Raw genomic sequence first — 16,301 nt, 5'->3', positions numbered from 1 at the left:
TTTCTCTCTTTCACACACACACTCTCTCACATGCGCACACAAACACACACTCTCTATCACACACACTCTCACTCTTTCTGTCTCACTCACACACAAACACACTCTCTCACAAAAATAAGACTCTCTCTCACGCACAAACAAATTCTCTCTCTCTCTTTCACACACACACCGACATGCACTCACACTCACTCTCTCTCACACAGACAAACACACTCTCTCACACACACAAAATCTCCCTCTCTCTCTCTCTCTCTCACACACACACACATTCTCTCTCTCTCTCACACATACACTCACTCTCTCACATGCACACACACACTCTCTCTCACACACACACACTCAAACATACTCTCTCACACACATACAAATTCTCCCTCTCTCTGTCACACACATGCATGCTGACACACTCACTCTCTCTCTCACACACACACACACACACTCCCTCACACACACACACTCACACACTCTCCCTCATATACACACACTTTCGCTCTCTCTCTCACACACACATTCTCTCCCTCACACACACACACTCTCTCTCTCACACACATTCTCTCTCACACACAAACACACTCTCACACACATACAAATTCTCCCTCTCTCTCTGTCACACACATACATGCTCACACAATCATACACCCACACACTCTCTGTCTCTCGCAGACACAAACACCCACACACTCACTTTCTCAGACACACACACTCCACCCACACAAACACACCACACACACACACACACACACACACAGACATATACAACTCTCACACACACACATAAAGGCTTCCTCTCTCACGCGCTTACACACACTGTCTCTCACTCTCACATTCACACACTCACACAGACTTTCTCTCTCTCTCTCTCTCTCACACAGGCACAAACAAAATGAGGTCAGGAGCTGAGTGACCCTGGGGGATCCCAAACTGGGTGTCGCTGAGCAGGTTATTGCTGAGCAGGTGCTGCTCGATAGCCCTGTTGGTGAGCCCTTCCATCACTTTTCCGAGGATTGGGAAGAGATAGACGGGAGTGGAATTGGCTGAGTTGGATTTGTCCTGCTTTTTATGTGCAGGACATACCTGGATAATTTGGCAGATGGCCAGGTAGATCCCAGTGTTGTCACTGTCCTGGGAGAACTTGGCTCGAGGAAGGGCATGTTGTGGAGCAGCAGCGTTCAGGAGCAGTGCCAGAATCTTGGCAGGGCCCATAGCCTTTGTAGTGTCCAGTGTCTCTTTATGTGAGACGGAGTGAATGTAATTGTTTGAAGAATGGTGTGTGTGATGGTGGGGAGCACAGGAGGAGACTGAGGAAGATGATCCAGTGGGCACTTGCGTCTGAAGATTGTTGTAAATGCCTGAGCCTTATCTTTGAAACCGAGGGGTTGGACTCTTCCATGTTTGGGAAGGGGGAGTGACTCCTCTCCAAGAAGATGTGAAATTTGGGGGGAGTGTGTGGGTGTGGGAAGGTTTGTTTGGGGAAAAAGGGAGACATGTCAGGAGTGGGATTTGAACCCACGCCCCTAGAAAGGGACCAGAATTCACAAGTCCAGATGCAGAGCAAGGATTAACGCTCCTTGAGTCTGGCGCCTTAGACCACTCGGCCATCCTGACAAGCTGCTGACCCAAGCCTTCCCGATCTCTTTCTCACTCTGTACAATTAGTCACCATGCACTTGTGCAGACACAAAAATGCAATTCCGCATTTTTGCAGCTCACTTGCATTCACACTCAGCAACAATTCCTCATACACAGTCTCTCTCTCTCTCACACACACACACACACACACACACACAAACACTCTCTCTCACACACACACACACACACAAACCCTCTCTCACACACACAATCGCTCTCACATGCATATACATACACTCTCTCTCTCTCACACACACTCACACTCTCCATCTCACAAGCACGCACACACATTCGTTCACACACACTCACAATCCCTTTCTGTCTCTCATACCCCACACAAGCACAAATTCTCTCTCTCTCTCTCCCACACACACATACTCTCTCCAACACACACACACACTCTCTCTCACACACACACACACACACTCTCACACACGCACACTCTCTCTCACACACTCATACATAAGCATTCCCACTCACACACACAAACACCTGCACTCACACTCTCTCTCACACACACTCTCTCTCACACACACACACTCACATGCACTCACAATCTCTCTCTCTCACACACACACACGCACTCTCTGTCTGTCTCTCACACCCACACACAAACACACCCTCTCTCACACACACCCACATACGCACTCTCTCCCTCACACACAAACACACACACACACACACACACTCTCTCTCCCTCTCACACACACTCACTCTCTCACACACACATTTTCTCTCACACAGACACTCTCTCTCACACAGACACACATTCGCTCTCTCACACACTCACACACACACACCTGCACTCACTCTCACACTCACAGACAAGCACAAACGTACACACTCTCTCTGTCTCACACACACACACACTCAAATGGACTCACAATCTCTCTCACACACACATACAAACACACACACAAACTCATATACCCACAGGCACACACTCTCTCTCTCACACACACACATACTCTCTCTCACACCCACACACAGACACACACACCCAACCTCTCTATCACACACACACGCACACACTCACCAACACATACAATCTCTCTCTCTCTCACACACAGACACAAATAAAATGAGGTCAGGAGCTGAGTGACCCTGGGGCATCCCAAACTGGGTGTCACTGAGCAGGTTATTGCTGAGCAGGTGCTGCTCGATAGCCCTGTTGGTGAGCCCTTCCATCACTTTTCCGAGGATTGGGAAGAGATAGACGGGAGTGGAATTTGCTGATTTGGATTTGTCCTGCTTTTTATGTGCAGGACATACCTGGATAATTTGGCAGATGGCCAGGTAGATCCCAGTGTTGTCACTGTCCTGGGCGAACTTGGCTCGAGGAAGGGCATGTTGTGGAGCAGCAGCGTTCAGGAGCAGTGCCAGAATCTTGGCAGGGCCCATAGCCTTTGTAGTGTCCAGTGTCTTTTGATGTGAGACGGAGTGAATGTAATTGTTTGAAGAATGGTGTGTGTGATGGTGGGGAGCACAGGAGGAGACTGAGGAAGATGATCCAGTGGGCACTTGCGTCTGAAGATTGTTGTAAATGCCTGAGCCTTATCTTTGAAACCGAGGGGTTGGACTCTTCCATGTTTGGGAAAGGGGAGTGACTCCTCTCCAAGAAGATGTGAAATTTGGGGGGAGTGTGTGGGTGTGGGAAGGTTTGTTTGGGGAAAAAGGGAGACATGTCAGGAGTGGGATTTGAACCCACGCCCCTAGAAAGGGACCAGAATTCACAAGGCCAGATGCAGAGCAAGGACTAACACTCCTTAAGTCTGGCGCCTTAGACCACTCGGCCATCCTGACAGGATGGTGATGCCCGCTCTCTTTCTCACTCTGCACAGTTAGTCACCTTGCCCTTGTGCAGACACAAAATACAATTCCGCATTTCTGCAGCTCCCTTGCATTCACACTCAACAACAATCCCTCATATAGACTCTGTCTCTCTCTCACACACTCTCTCTCTCACACACACACACACACACACAATCTCTCTCACACACATACACAAATTGTCTCTCTCTTTCACACACACACTCACACTCTCAGTTTCTCTCACACACACAAATTCTCACTCCCTCTCTATCTCTCACACACATTAACACATTCTCTCTCACATGAACAGACAAACACACACTCTCTATCATACACACTCTCAGTCTCTCACACACACACTCACACACACACACGCACACCCTTTCTCTCTTTCACACACACACTCTCTCACATGCGCACACAAACACACACTCTCTATCACACACTCTCTCACTCTTTCTGTCTCACTCACACACAAACACACTCTCTCACAAAAATAAGACTCTCTCTCACGCACAAACAAATTCTCTCTCTCTCTTTCACACACACACCGACATGCACTCACACTCACTCTCTCTCACACAGACAAACACACTCTCTCACACACACAAAATCTCCCTCTCTCTCTCTCTCTCTCACACACACACACAGTCTCTCTCTCTCTCACACATACACTCACTCTCTCACATGCACACACACACTCTCTCTCACACACACACACTCAAACATACTCTCTCACACACATACAAATTCTCCCTCTCTCTGTCACACACATGCATGCTGACACACTCACTCTCTCTCTCACACACACACACACACACACACCCACACACACACACTCACACACTCTCCCTCATATACACACACTTTCGCTCTCTCTCTCACACACACATTCTCTCCCTCACACACACACACTCTCTCTCTCACACACATTCTCTCTCACACACAAACACACTCTCACACACATACAAATTCTCCCTCTCTCTCTGTCACACACATACATGCTCACACAATCATACACCCACACACTCTCTGTCTCTCGCAGACACAAACACCCACACACTCACTTTCTCAGACACACACACTCCACCCACACACACACACACACACACAGACATATACAACTCTCACACACACACATAAAGGCTTCCTCTCTCACGCGCTTACACACACTGTCTCTCACTCTCACATTCACACACTCACACAGACTTTCTCTCTCTCTCTCTCTCTCACACAGGCACAAACAAAATGAGGTCAGGAGCTGAGTGACCCTGGGGGATCCCAAACTGGGTGTCGCTGAGCAGGTTATTGCTGAGCAGGTGCTGCTCGATAGCCCTGTTGGTGAGCCCTTCCATCACTTTTCCGAGGATTGGGAAGAGATAGACGGGAGTGGAATTGGCTGAGTTGGATTTGTCCTGCTTTTTATGTGCAGGACATACCTGGATAATTTGGCAGATGGCCAGGTAGATCCCAGTGTTGTCACTGTCCTGGGAGAACTTGGCTCGAGGAAGGGCATGTTGTGGAGCAGCAGCGTTCAGGAGCAGTGCCAGAATCTTGGCAGGGCCCATAGCCTTTGTAGTGTCCAGTGTCTCTTTATGTGAGACGGAGTGAATGTAATTGTTTGAAGAATGGTGTGTGTGATGGTGGGGAGCACAGGAGGAGACTGAGGAAGATGATCCAGTGGGCACTTGCGTCTGAAGATTGTTGTAAATGCCTGAGCCTTATCTTTGAAACCGAGGGGTTGGACTCTTCCATGTTTGGGAAGGGGAGTGACTCCTCTCCAAGAAGATGTGAAATTTGGGGGGAGTGTGTGGGTGTGGGAAGGTTTGTTTGGGGAAAAAGGGAGACATGTCAGGAGTGGGATTTGAACCCACGCCCCTAGAAAGGGACCAGAATTCACAAGTCCAGATGCAGAGCAAGGATTAACGCTCCTTGAGTCTGGCGCCTTAGACCACTCGGCCATCCTGACAAGCTGCTGAGCCAAGCCTTCCCGATCTCTTTCTCACTCTGTACAATTAGTCACCATGCACTTGTGCAGACACAAAAATGCAATTCCGCATTTTTGCAGCTCACTTGCATTCACACTCAGCAACAATTCCTCATACACAGTCTCTCTCTCTCTCACACACACACACACACACACACACACAAACACTCTCTCTCACACACACACACACACACAAACCCTCTCTCACACACACAATCGCTCTCACATGCATATACATACACTCTCTCTCTCTCACACACACTCACACTCTCCATCTCACAAGCACGCACACACATTCGTTCACACACACTCACAATCCCTTTCTGTCTCTCATACCCCACACAAGCACAAATTCTCTCTCTCTCTCTCCCACACACACATACTCTCTCCAACACACACACACACACTCTCTCTCACACACACAAACACACACTCTCACACACGCACACTCTCTCTCACACACTCATACATAAGCATTCCCACTCACACACACAAACACCTGCACTCACACTCTCTCTCACACACACTCTCTCTCACACACACACACTCACATGCACTCACAATCTCTCTCTCTCACACACACACACGCACTCTCTGTCTGTCTCTCACACCCACACACAAACACACCCTCTCTCACACACACCCACATACGCACTCTCTCCCTCACACACAAACACACACACACACACACACACACACTCTCTCTCCCTCTCACACACACTCACTCTCTCACACACACATTTTCTCTCACACAGACACTCTCTCTCACACAGACACACATTCGCTCTCTCACACACTCACACACACACACCTGCACTCACTCTCACACTCACAGACAAGCACAAACGTACACACTCTCTCTGTCTCACACACACACACACTCAAATGGACTCACAATCTCTCTCACACACACATACAAACACACACACAAACTCATATACCCACAGGCACACACTCTCTCTCTCTCACACACACACATACTCTCTCTCACACCCACACACAGACACACACACCCAACCTCTCTATCACACACACACGCACACACTCACCAACACATACAATCTCTCTCTCTCTCACACACAGACACAAATAAAATGAGGTCAGGAGCTGAGTGACCCTGGGGCATCCCAAACTGGGTGTCACTGAGCAGGTTATTGCTGAGCAGGTGCTGCTCGATAGCCCTGTTGGTGAGCCCTTCCATCACTTTTCCGAGGATTGGGAAGAGATAGACGGGAGTGGAATTTGCTGATTTGGATTTGTCCTGCTTTTTATGTGCAGGACATACCTGGATAATTTGGCAGATGGCCAGGTAGATCCCAGTGTTGTCACTGTCCTGGGAGAACTTGGCTCGAGGAAGGGCATGTTGTGAGCAGCAGCGTTCAGGAGCAGTGCCAGAATCTTGGCAGGGCCCATAGCCTTTGTAGTGTCCAGTGTCTTTTGATGTGAGACGGAGTGAATGTAATTGTTTGAAGAATGGTGTGTGTGATGGTGGGGAGCACAGGAGGAGACTGAGGAAGATGATCCAGTGGGCACTTGCGTCTGAAGATTGTTGTAAATGCCTGAGCCTTATCTTTGAAACCGAGGGGTTGGACTCTTCCATGTTTGGGAAGGGGAGTGACTCCTCTCCAAGAAGATGTGAAATTTGGGGGAGTGTGTGGGTGTGGGAAGGTTTGTTTGGGGAAAAAGGGAGACATGTCAGGAGTGGGATTTGAACCCACGCCCCTAGAAAGGGACCAGAATTCACAAGTCCAGATGCAGAGCAAGGATTAACGCTCCTTGAGTCTGGCGCCTTAGACCACTCGGCCATCCTGACAAGCTGCTGAGCCAAGCCTTCCCGATCTCTTTCTCACTCTGTACAATTAGTCACCATGCACTTGTGCAGACACAAAAATGCAATTCCGCATTTTTGCAGCTCACTTGCATTCACACTCAGCAACAATTCCTCATACACAGTCTCTCTCTCTCTCACACACACACACACACACACACACACAAACACTCTCTCTCACACACACACACACACAAACCCTCTCTCACACACACAATCGCTCTCACATGCATATACATACACTCTCTCTCTCTCACACACACTCACACTCTCCATCTCACAAGCACGCACACACATTCGTTCACACACACTCACAATCCCTTTCTGTCTCTCATACCACACACAAGCACAAATTCTCTCTCTCTCTCTCCCACACACACATACTCTCTCTTACTCTCAACACACACACACACTCTCTCTCACACACACAAACACACACTCTCACACACGCACACTCTCTCTCACACACTCATACATAAGCATTCCCACTCACACACACAAACACCTGCACTCACACTCTCTCTCACACACACTCTCTCTCACACACACACACTCACATGCTCTCACAATCTCTCTCTCTCACACACACACACGCACTCTCTGTCTGTCTCTCACACCACACACAAACACACCCTCTCTCACACACACCCACATACGCACTCTCTCCCTCACACACAAACACACACACACACACACACACTCTCTCTCCCTCTCACACACACTCACTCTCTCACACACACATTTTCTCTCACACAGACACTCTCTCTCACACAGACACACATTCGCTCTCTCACACACTCACACACACACACCTGCACTCACTCTCACACTCACAGACAAGCACAAACGTACACACTCTCTCTGTCTCACACACACACACACTCAAATGGACTCACAATCTCTCTCACACACACATACAAACACACACACAAACTCATATACCCACAGGCACACACTCTCTCTCTCACACACACACATACTCTCTCTCACACCCACACACAGACACACACACCCAACCTCTCTATCACACACACACGCACACACTCACCAACACATACAATCTCTCTCTCTCTCACACACAGACACAAATAAAATGAGGTCAGGAGCTGAGTGACCCTGGGGCATCCCAAACTGGGTGTCACTGAGCAGGTTATTGCTGAGCAGGTGCTGCTCGATAGCCCTGTTGGTGAGCCCTTCCATCACTTTTCCGAGGATTGGGAAGAGATAGACGGGAGTGGAATTTGCTGATTTGGATTTGTCCTGCTTTTTATGTGCAGGACATACCTGGATAATTTGGCAGATGGCCAGGTAGATCCCAGTGTTGTCACTGTCCTGGGAGAACTTGGCTCGAGGAAGGGCATGTTGTGGAGCAGCAGCGTTCAGGAGCAGTGCCAGAATCTTGGCAGGGCCCATAGCCTTTGCAGTGTCCAGTGTCTCTTTATGTGAGACGGAGTGAATGTAATTGTTTGAAGAATGGTGTGTGTGATGGTGGGGAGCACAGGAGGAGACTGAGGAAGATGATCCAGTGGGCACTTGCGTCTGAAGATTGTTGTAAATGCCTGAGCCTTATCTTTGAAACCGAGGGGTTGGACTCTTCCATGTTTGGGAAGGGGAGTGACTCCTCTCCAAGAAGATGTGAAATTTGGGGGGAGTGTGGGTGTGGGAAGGTTTGTTTGGGGAAAAAGGGAGACATGTCAGGAGTGGGATTTGAACCCACGCCCCTAGAAAGGGACCAGAATTCACAAGGCCAGATGCAGAGCAAGGACTAACACTCCTTAAGTCTGGCGCCTTAGACCACTCGGCCATCCTGACAGGATGGTGATGCCCGCTCTCTTTCTCACTCTGCACAGTTAGTCACCTTGCCCTTGTGCAGACACAAAATACAATTCCGCATTTCTGCAGCTCCCTTGCATTCACACTCAACAACAATCCCTCATATAGAGTCTGTCTCTCTCTCACACACTCTCTCTCTCACACACACACACACACACAATCTCTCTCACACACATACACAAATTGTCTCTCTCTTTCACACACACACTCACACTCTCAGTTTCTCTCACACACACAAATTCTCACTCCCTCTCTATCTCTCACACACATTAACACATTCTCTCTCACATGAACAGACAAACACACACTCTCTATCATACACACTCTCAGTCTCTCACACACACACTCACACACACACACGCACACCCTTTCTCTCTTTCACACACACACTCTCTCACATGCGCACACAAACACACACTCTCTATCACACACACTCTCACTCTTTCTGTCTCACTCACACACAAACACACTCTCTCACAAAAATAAGACTCTCTCTCACGCACAAACAAATTCTCTCTCTCTCTTTCACACACACACCGACATGCACTCACACTCACTCTCTCTCACACAGACAAACACACTCTCTCACACACACAAAATCTCCCTCTCTCTCTCTCTCTCTCACACACACACATTCTCTCTCTCTCTCACACATACACTCACTCTCTCACATGCACACACACACTCTCTCTCACACACACACACACTCAAACATACTCTCTCACACACACACATACAAATTCTCCCTCTCTCTGTCACACACATGCATGCTGACACACTCACTCTCTCTCTCACACACACACACACACACACCCTCACACACACACACACACACACTCTCCCTCATATACACACACTTTCGCTCTCTCTCTCACACACACATTCTCTCCCTCACACACACACACTCTCTCTCTCACACACATTCTCTCTCACACACAAACACACTCTCACACACATACAAATTCTCCCTCTCTCTCTGTCACACACATACATGCTCACACAATCATACACCCACACACTCTCTGTCTCTCGCAGACACAAACACCCACACACTCACTTTCTCAGACACACACACTCCACCCACACAAACACACACACACACACACACACACACACAGACATATACAACTCTCACACACACACATAAAGGCTTCCTCTCTCACGCGCTTACACACACTGTCTCTCACTCTCACATTCACACACTCACACAGACTTTCTCTCTCTCTCTCTCTCTCACACAGGCACAAACAAAATGAGGTCAGGAGCTGAGTGACCCTGGGGGATCCCAAACTGGGTGTCGCTGAGCAGGTTATTGCTGAGCAGGTGCTGCTCGATAGCCCTGTTGGTGAGCCCTTCCATCACTTTTCCGAGGATTGGGAAGAGATAGACGGGAGTGGAATTGCTGATTTGGATTTGTCCTGCTTTTTATGTGCAGGACATACCTGGATAATTTGGCAGATGGCCAGGTAGATCCCAGTGTTGTCACTGTCCTGGGAGAACTTGGCTCGAGGAAGGGCATGTTGTGGAGCAGCAGCGTTCAGGAGCAGTGCCAGAATCTTGGCAGGGCCCATAGCCTTTGTAGTGTCCAGTGTCTTTTGATGTGAGACGGAGTGAATGTAATTGTTTGAAGAATGGTGTGTGTGATGGTGGGGAGCACAGGAGGAGACTGAGGAAGATGATCCAGTGGGCACTTGCGTCTGAAGATTGTTGTAAATGCCTGAGCCTTATCTTTGAAACCGAGGGGTTGGACTCTTCCATGTTTGGGAAGGGGGAGTGACTCCTCTCCAAGAAGATGTGAAATTTGGGGGAGTGTGTGGGTGTGGGAAGGTTTGTTTGGGGAAAAAGGGAGACATGTCAGGAGTGGGATTTGAACCCACGCCCCTAGAAAGGGACCAGAATTCACAAGGCCAGATGCAGAGCAAGGACTAACACTCCTTAAGTCTGGCACCTTAGACCACTCGGCCATCCTGACAGGATGGTGATGCCCGCTCTCTTTCTCACTCTGCACAGTTAGTCACCTTGCCCTTGTGCAGACACAAAATACAATTCCGCATTTCTGCAGCTCCCTTGCATTCACACTCAACAACAATCCCTCATATAGAGTCTGTCTCTCTCTCACACACTCTCTCTCTCACACACACACACACACACACAATCTCTCTCACACACATACACAAATTGTCTCTCTCTTTCACACACACACTCACACTCTCAGTTTCTCTCACACACACAAATTCTCACTCCCTCTCTATCTCTCACACACATTAACACATTCTCTCTCACATGAACAGACAAACACACACTCTCTATCATACACACTCTCAGTCTCTCACACACACACTCACACACACACACGCACACCCTTTCTCTCTTTCACACACACACTCTCTCACATGCGCACACAAACACACACTCTCTATCACACACACTCTCACTCTTTCTGTCTCACTCACACACAAACACACTCTCTCACAAAAATAAGACTCTCTCTCACGCACAAACAAATTCTCTCTCTCTCTTTCACACACACACCGACATGCACTCACACTCACTCTCTCTCACACAGACAAACACACTCTCTCACACACACAAAATCTCCCTCTCTCTCTCTCTCTCTCACACACACACACATTCTCTCTCTCTCTCACACATACACTCACTCTCTCACATGCACACACACACTCTCTCTCACACACACACACTCAAACATACTCTCTCACACACATACAAATTCTCCCTCTCTCTGTCACACACATGCATGCTGACACACTCACTCTCTCTCTCACACACACACACACACACTCCCTCACACACACACACTCACACACTCTCCCTCATATACACACACTTTCGCTCTCTCTCTCACACACACATTCTCTCCCTCACACACACACACTCTCTCTCTCACACACATTCTCTCTCACACACAAACACACTCTCACACACATACAAATTCTCCCTCTCTCTCTGTCACACACATACATGCTCACACAATCATACACCCACACACTCTCTGTCTCTCGCAGACACAAACACCCACACACTCACTTTCTCAGACACACACACCCCACACAAACACAAACACACACACACACACACACACACACACACAGACATATACAACTCTCACACACACACATAAAGGCTTCCTCTCTCACGCGCTTACACACACTGTCTCTCACTCTCACATTCACACACTCACACAGACTTTCTCTCTCTCTCTCTCTCTCACACAGGCACAAACAAAATGAGGTCAGGAGCTGAGTGACCCTGGGGATCCCAAACTGGGTGTCGCTGAGCAGGTTATTGCTGAGCAGGTGCTGCTCGATAGCCCTGTTGGTGAGCCCTTCCATCACTTTTCCGAGGATTGGGAAGAGATAGACGGGAGTGGAATTGGCTGAGTTGGATTTGTCCTGCTTTTTATGTGCAGGACATACCTGGATAATTTGGCAGATGGCCAGGTAGATCCCAGTGTTGTCACTGTCCTGGGAGAACTTGGCTCGAGGAAGGGCATGTTGTGGAGCAGCAGCGTTCAGGAGCAGTGCCAGAATCTTGGCAGGGCCCATAGCCTTTGTAGTGTCCAGTGTCTCTTTATGTGAGACGGAGTGAATGTAATTGTTTGAAGAATGGTGTGTGTGATGGTGGGGAGCACAGGAGGAGACTGAGGAAGATGATCCAGTGGGCACTTGCGTCTGAAGATTGTTGTAAATGCCTGAGCCTTATCTTTGAAACCGAGGGGTTGGACTCTTCCATGTTTGGGAAGGGGGAGTGACTCCTCTCCAAGAAGATGTGAAATTTGGGGGGAGTGTGTGGGTGTGGGAAGGTTTGTTTGGGGAAAAAGGGAGACATGTCAGGAGTGGGATTTGAACCCACGCCCCTAGAAAGGGACCAGAATTCACAAGTCCAGATGCAGAGCAAGGATTAACGCTCCTTGAGTCTGGCGCCTTAGACCACTCGGCCATCCTGACAAGCTGCTGACCCAAGCCTTCCCGATCTCTTTCTCACTCTGTACAATTAGTCACCATGCACTTGTGCAGACACAAAAATGCAATTCCGCATTTTTGCAGCTCACTTGCATTCACACTCAGCAACAATTCCTCATACACAGTCTCTCTCTCTCTCACACACACACACACACACACACACACAAACACTCTCTCTCACACACACACACACACACAAACCCACTCTCACACACACAATCGCTCTCACATGCATATACATACACTCTCTCTCTCTCACACACACTCACACTCTCCATCTCACAAGCACGCACACACATTCGTTCACACACACTCACAATCCCTTTCTGTCTCTCATACCCCACACAAGCACAAATTCTCTCTCTCTCTCTCCCACACACACATACTCTCTCCAACACACACACACACTCTCTCTCACACACACAAACACACACTCTCACACACGCACACTCTCTCTCACACACTCATACATAAGCATTCCCACTCACACACACAAACACCTGCACTCACACTCTCTCTCACACACACTCTCTCTCACACACACACACTCACATGCACTCACAATCTCTCTCTCTCACACACACACACGCACTCTCTGTCTGTCTCTCACACCCACACACAAACACACCCTCTCTCACACACACCCACAAACGCACTCTCTCCCTCACACACAAACACACACACACACACACACACTCTCTCTCCCTCTCACACACACTCACTCTCTCACACACACATTTTCTCTCACACAGACACTCTCTCTCACACAGACACACATTCGCTCTCTCACACACTCACACACACACACCTGCACTCACTCTCACACTCACAGACAAGCACAAACGTACACACTCTCTCTGTCTCACACACACACACACTCAAATGGACTCACAATCTCTCTCACACACACATACAAACACACACACAAACTCATATACCCACAGGCACACACTCTCTCTCTCACACACACACATACTCTCTCTCACACCCACACACAGACACACACACCCAACCTCTCTATCACACACACACGCACACACTCACCAACACATACAATCTCTCTCTCTCTCACACACAGACACAAATAAAATGAGGTCAGGAGCTGAGTGACCCTGGGGCATCCCAAACTGGGTGTCACTGAGCAGGTTATTGCTGAGCAGGTGCTGCTCGATAGCCCTGTTGGTGAGCCCTTCCATCACTTTTCCGAGGATTGGGAAGAGATAGACGGGAGTGGAATTTGCTGATTTGGATTTGTCCTGCTTTTTATGTGCAGGACATACCTGGATAATTTGGCAGATGGCCAGGTAGATCCCAGTGTTGTCACTGTCCTGGGCGAACTTGGCTCGAGGAAGGGCATGTTGTGGAGCAGCAGCGTTCAGGAGCAGTGCCAGAATCTTGGCAGGGCCCATAGCCTTTGCAGTGTCCAGTGTCTTTTGATGTGAGACGGAGTGAATGTAATTGTTTGAAGAATGGTGTGTGTGATGGTGGGGAGCACAGGAGGAGACTGAGGAAGATGATCCAGTGGGCACTTGCGTCTGAAGATTGTTGTAAATGCCTGAGCCTTATCTTTGAAACCGAGGGGTTGGACTCTTCCATGTTTGGGAAAGGGGAGTGACTCCTCTCCAAGAAGATGTGAAATTTGGGGGGAGTGTGTGGGTGTGGGAAGGTTTGTTTGGGGAAAAAGGGAGACATGTCAGGAGTGGGATTTGAACCCACGCCCCTAGAAAGGGACCAGAATTCACAAGGCCAGATGCAGAGCAAGGACTAACACTCCTTAAGTCTGGCGCCTTAGACCACTCGGCCATCCTGACAGGATGGTGATGCCCGCTCTCTTTCTCACTCTGCACAGTTAGTCACCTTGCCCTTGTGCAGACACAAAATACAATTCCGCATTTCTGCAGCTCCCTTGCATTCACACTCAACAACAATCCCTCATATAGACTCTGTCTCTCTCTCACACACTCTCTCTCTCTCACACACACACACACACACAATCTCTCTCACACACATACACAAATTGTCTCTCTCTTTCACACACACACTCACACTCTCAGTTTCTCTCACACACACAAATTCTCACTCCCTCTCTATCTCTCACACACATTAACACATTCTCTCTCACATGAACAGACAAACACACACTCTCTATCATACACACTCTCAGTCTCTCACACACACACTCACACACACACACGCACACCCTTTCTCTCTTTCACACACACACTCTCTCACATGCGCACACAAACACACACTCTCTATCACACACACTCTCACTCTTTCTGTCTCACTCACACACAAACACACTCTCTCACAAAAATAAGACTCTCTCTCACGCACAAACAAATTCTCTCTCTCTCTTTCACACACACACCGACATGCACTCACACTCACTCTCTCTCACACAGACAAACACACTCTCTCACACACACAAAATCTCCCTCTCTCTCTCTCTCTCTCACACACACACACATTCTCTCTCTCTCTCACACATACACTCACTCTCTCACATGCACACACACACTCTCTCTCACACACACACACTCAAACATACTCTCTCACACACATACAAATTCTCCCTCTCTCTGTCACACACATGCATGCTGACACACTCACTCTCTCTCTCACACACACACACACACACTCCCTCACACACACACACTCACACACTCTCCCTCATATACACACACTTTCGCTCTCTCTCTCACACACACAGTCTCTCCCTCACACACACACACTCTCTCTCTCACACACATTCTCTCTCACACACAAACACACTCTCACACACATACAAATTCTCCCTCTCTCTCTGTCACACACATACATGCTCACACAATCATACACCCACACACTCTCTGTCTCTCGCAGACACAAACACCCACACACTCACTTTCTCAGACACACACACTCCACCCACACAAACACACACACACACACACACACACACAGACATATACAACTCTCACACACACACATAAAGGCTTCCTCTCTCACGCGCTTACACACACTGTCTCTCACTCTCACATTCACACACTCACACAGACTTTCTCTCTCTCTCTCTCTCTCACACAGGCACAAACAAAATGAGGTCAGGAGCTGAGTGACCCTGGGGGATCCCAAACTGGGTGTCGCTGAGCAGGTTATTGCTGAGCAGGTGCTGCTCGATAGCCCTGTTGGTGAGCCCTTCCATCACTTTTCCGAGGATTGGGAAGAGATAGACGGGAGTGGAATTG

At 48.7% G+C, this 16,301-nt stretch overlaps 8 non-coding genes across 8 annotated transcripts; all 8 read right to left on the bottom strand.

Moving 5' to 3' along the window:
• Positions 1 to 1,485: 1,485 nt before the first annotated feature.
• trnal-caa (transfer RNA leucine (anticodon CAA)) lies at positions 1,486 to 1,605 on the bottom strand. Its single transcript has 2 exons — positions 1,568 to 1,605; positions 1,486 to 1,531 (listed from the first exon to the last, which is right to left on the bottom strand). It is a non-coding gene; the product is annotated as a tRNA-Leu (tRNA).
• A 1,706-nt stretch (positions 1,606 to 3,311) lies between these two features.
• Positions 3,312 to 3,431, bottom strand: trnal-uaa (transfer RNA leucine (anticodon UAA)). The gene is made up of 2 exons: positions 3,394 to 3,431; positions 3,312 to 3,357 (listed from the first exon to the last, which is right to left on the bottom strand). It is a non-coding gene; the product is annotated as a tRNA-Leu (tRNA).
• A 1,858-nt stretch (positions 3,432 to 5,289) lies between these two features.
• trnal-caa (transfer RNA leucine (anticodon CAA)) lies at positions 5,290 to 5,409 on the bottom strand. The gene is made up of 2 exons: positions 5,372 to 5,409; positions 5,290 to 5,335 (listed from the first exon to the last, which is right to left on the bottom strand). It is a non-coding gene; the product is annotated as a tRNA-Leu (tRNA).
• Positions 5,410 to 7,120: 1,711 nt separating this feature from the next.
• On the bottom strand, positions 7,121 to 7,240 carry trnal-caa (transfer RNA leucine (anticodon CAA)). The gene is made up of 2 exons: positions 7,203 to 7,240; positions 7,121 to 7,166 (listed from the first exon to the last, which is right to left on the bottom strand). It is a non-coding gene; the product is annotated as a tRNA-Leu (tRNA).
• A 1,707-nt stretch (positions 7,241 to 8,947) lies between these two features.
• On the bottom strand, positions 8,948 to 9,067 carry trnal-uaa (transfer RNA leucine (anticodon UAA)). Its single transcript has 2 exons — positions 9,030 to 9,067; positions 8,948 to 8,993 (listed from the first exon to the last, which is right to left on the bottom strand). It is a non-coding gene; the product is annotated as a tRNA-Leu (tRNA).
• Positions 9,068 to 10,940: 1,873 nt separating this feature from the next.
• On the bottom strand, positions 10,941 to 11,060 carry trnal-uaa (transfer RNA leucine (anticodon UAA)). The gene is made up of 2 exons: positions 11,023 to 11,060; positions 10,941 to 10,986 (listed from the first exon to the last, which is right to left on the bottom strand). It is a non-coding gene; the product is annotated as a tRNA-Leu (tRNA).
• Positions 11,061 to 12,936: 1,876 nt separating this feature from the next.
• On the bottom strand, positions 12,937 to 13,056 carry trnal-caa (transfer RNA leucine (anticodon CAA)). Its single transcript has 2 exons — positions 13,019 to 13,056; positions 12,937 to 12,982 (listed from the first exon to the last, which is right to left on the bottom strand). It is a non-coding gene; the product is annotated as a tRNA-Leu (tRNA).
• Positions 13,057 to 14,762: 1,706 nt separating this feature from the next.
• On the bottom strand, positions 14,763 to 14,882 carry trnal-uaa (transfer RNA leucine (anticodon UAA)). The gene is made up of 2 exons: positions 14,845 to 14,882; positions 14,763 to 14,808 (listed from the first exon to the last, which is right to left on the bottom strand). It is a non-coding gene; the product is annotated as a tRNA-Leu (tRNA).
• Between the last annotated feature and the right edge of the window lie 1,419 nt (positions 14,883 to 16,301).

The sequence above is a fragment of the Hemiscyllium ocellatum genome, unplaced genomic scaffold, assembly GCF_020745735.1.
Source record: "Hemiscyllium ocellatum isolate sHemOce1 unplaced genomic scaffold, sHemOce1.pat.X.cur. scaffold_857_pat_ctg1, whole genome shotgun sequence".
In the NCBI taxonomy this organism is placed as follows: domain Eukaryota; kingdom Metazoa; phylum Chordata; class Chondrichthyes; order Orectolobiformes; family Hemiscylliidae; genus Hemiscyllium; species Hemiscyllium ocellatum.
The sequence above is the reverse complement of the archived record's forward strand: the minus strand, read 5'-3'. Positions and strand labels throughout refer to the sequence as shown.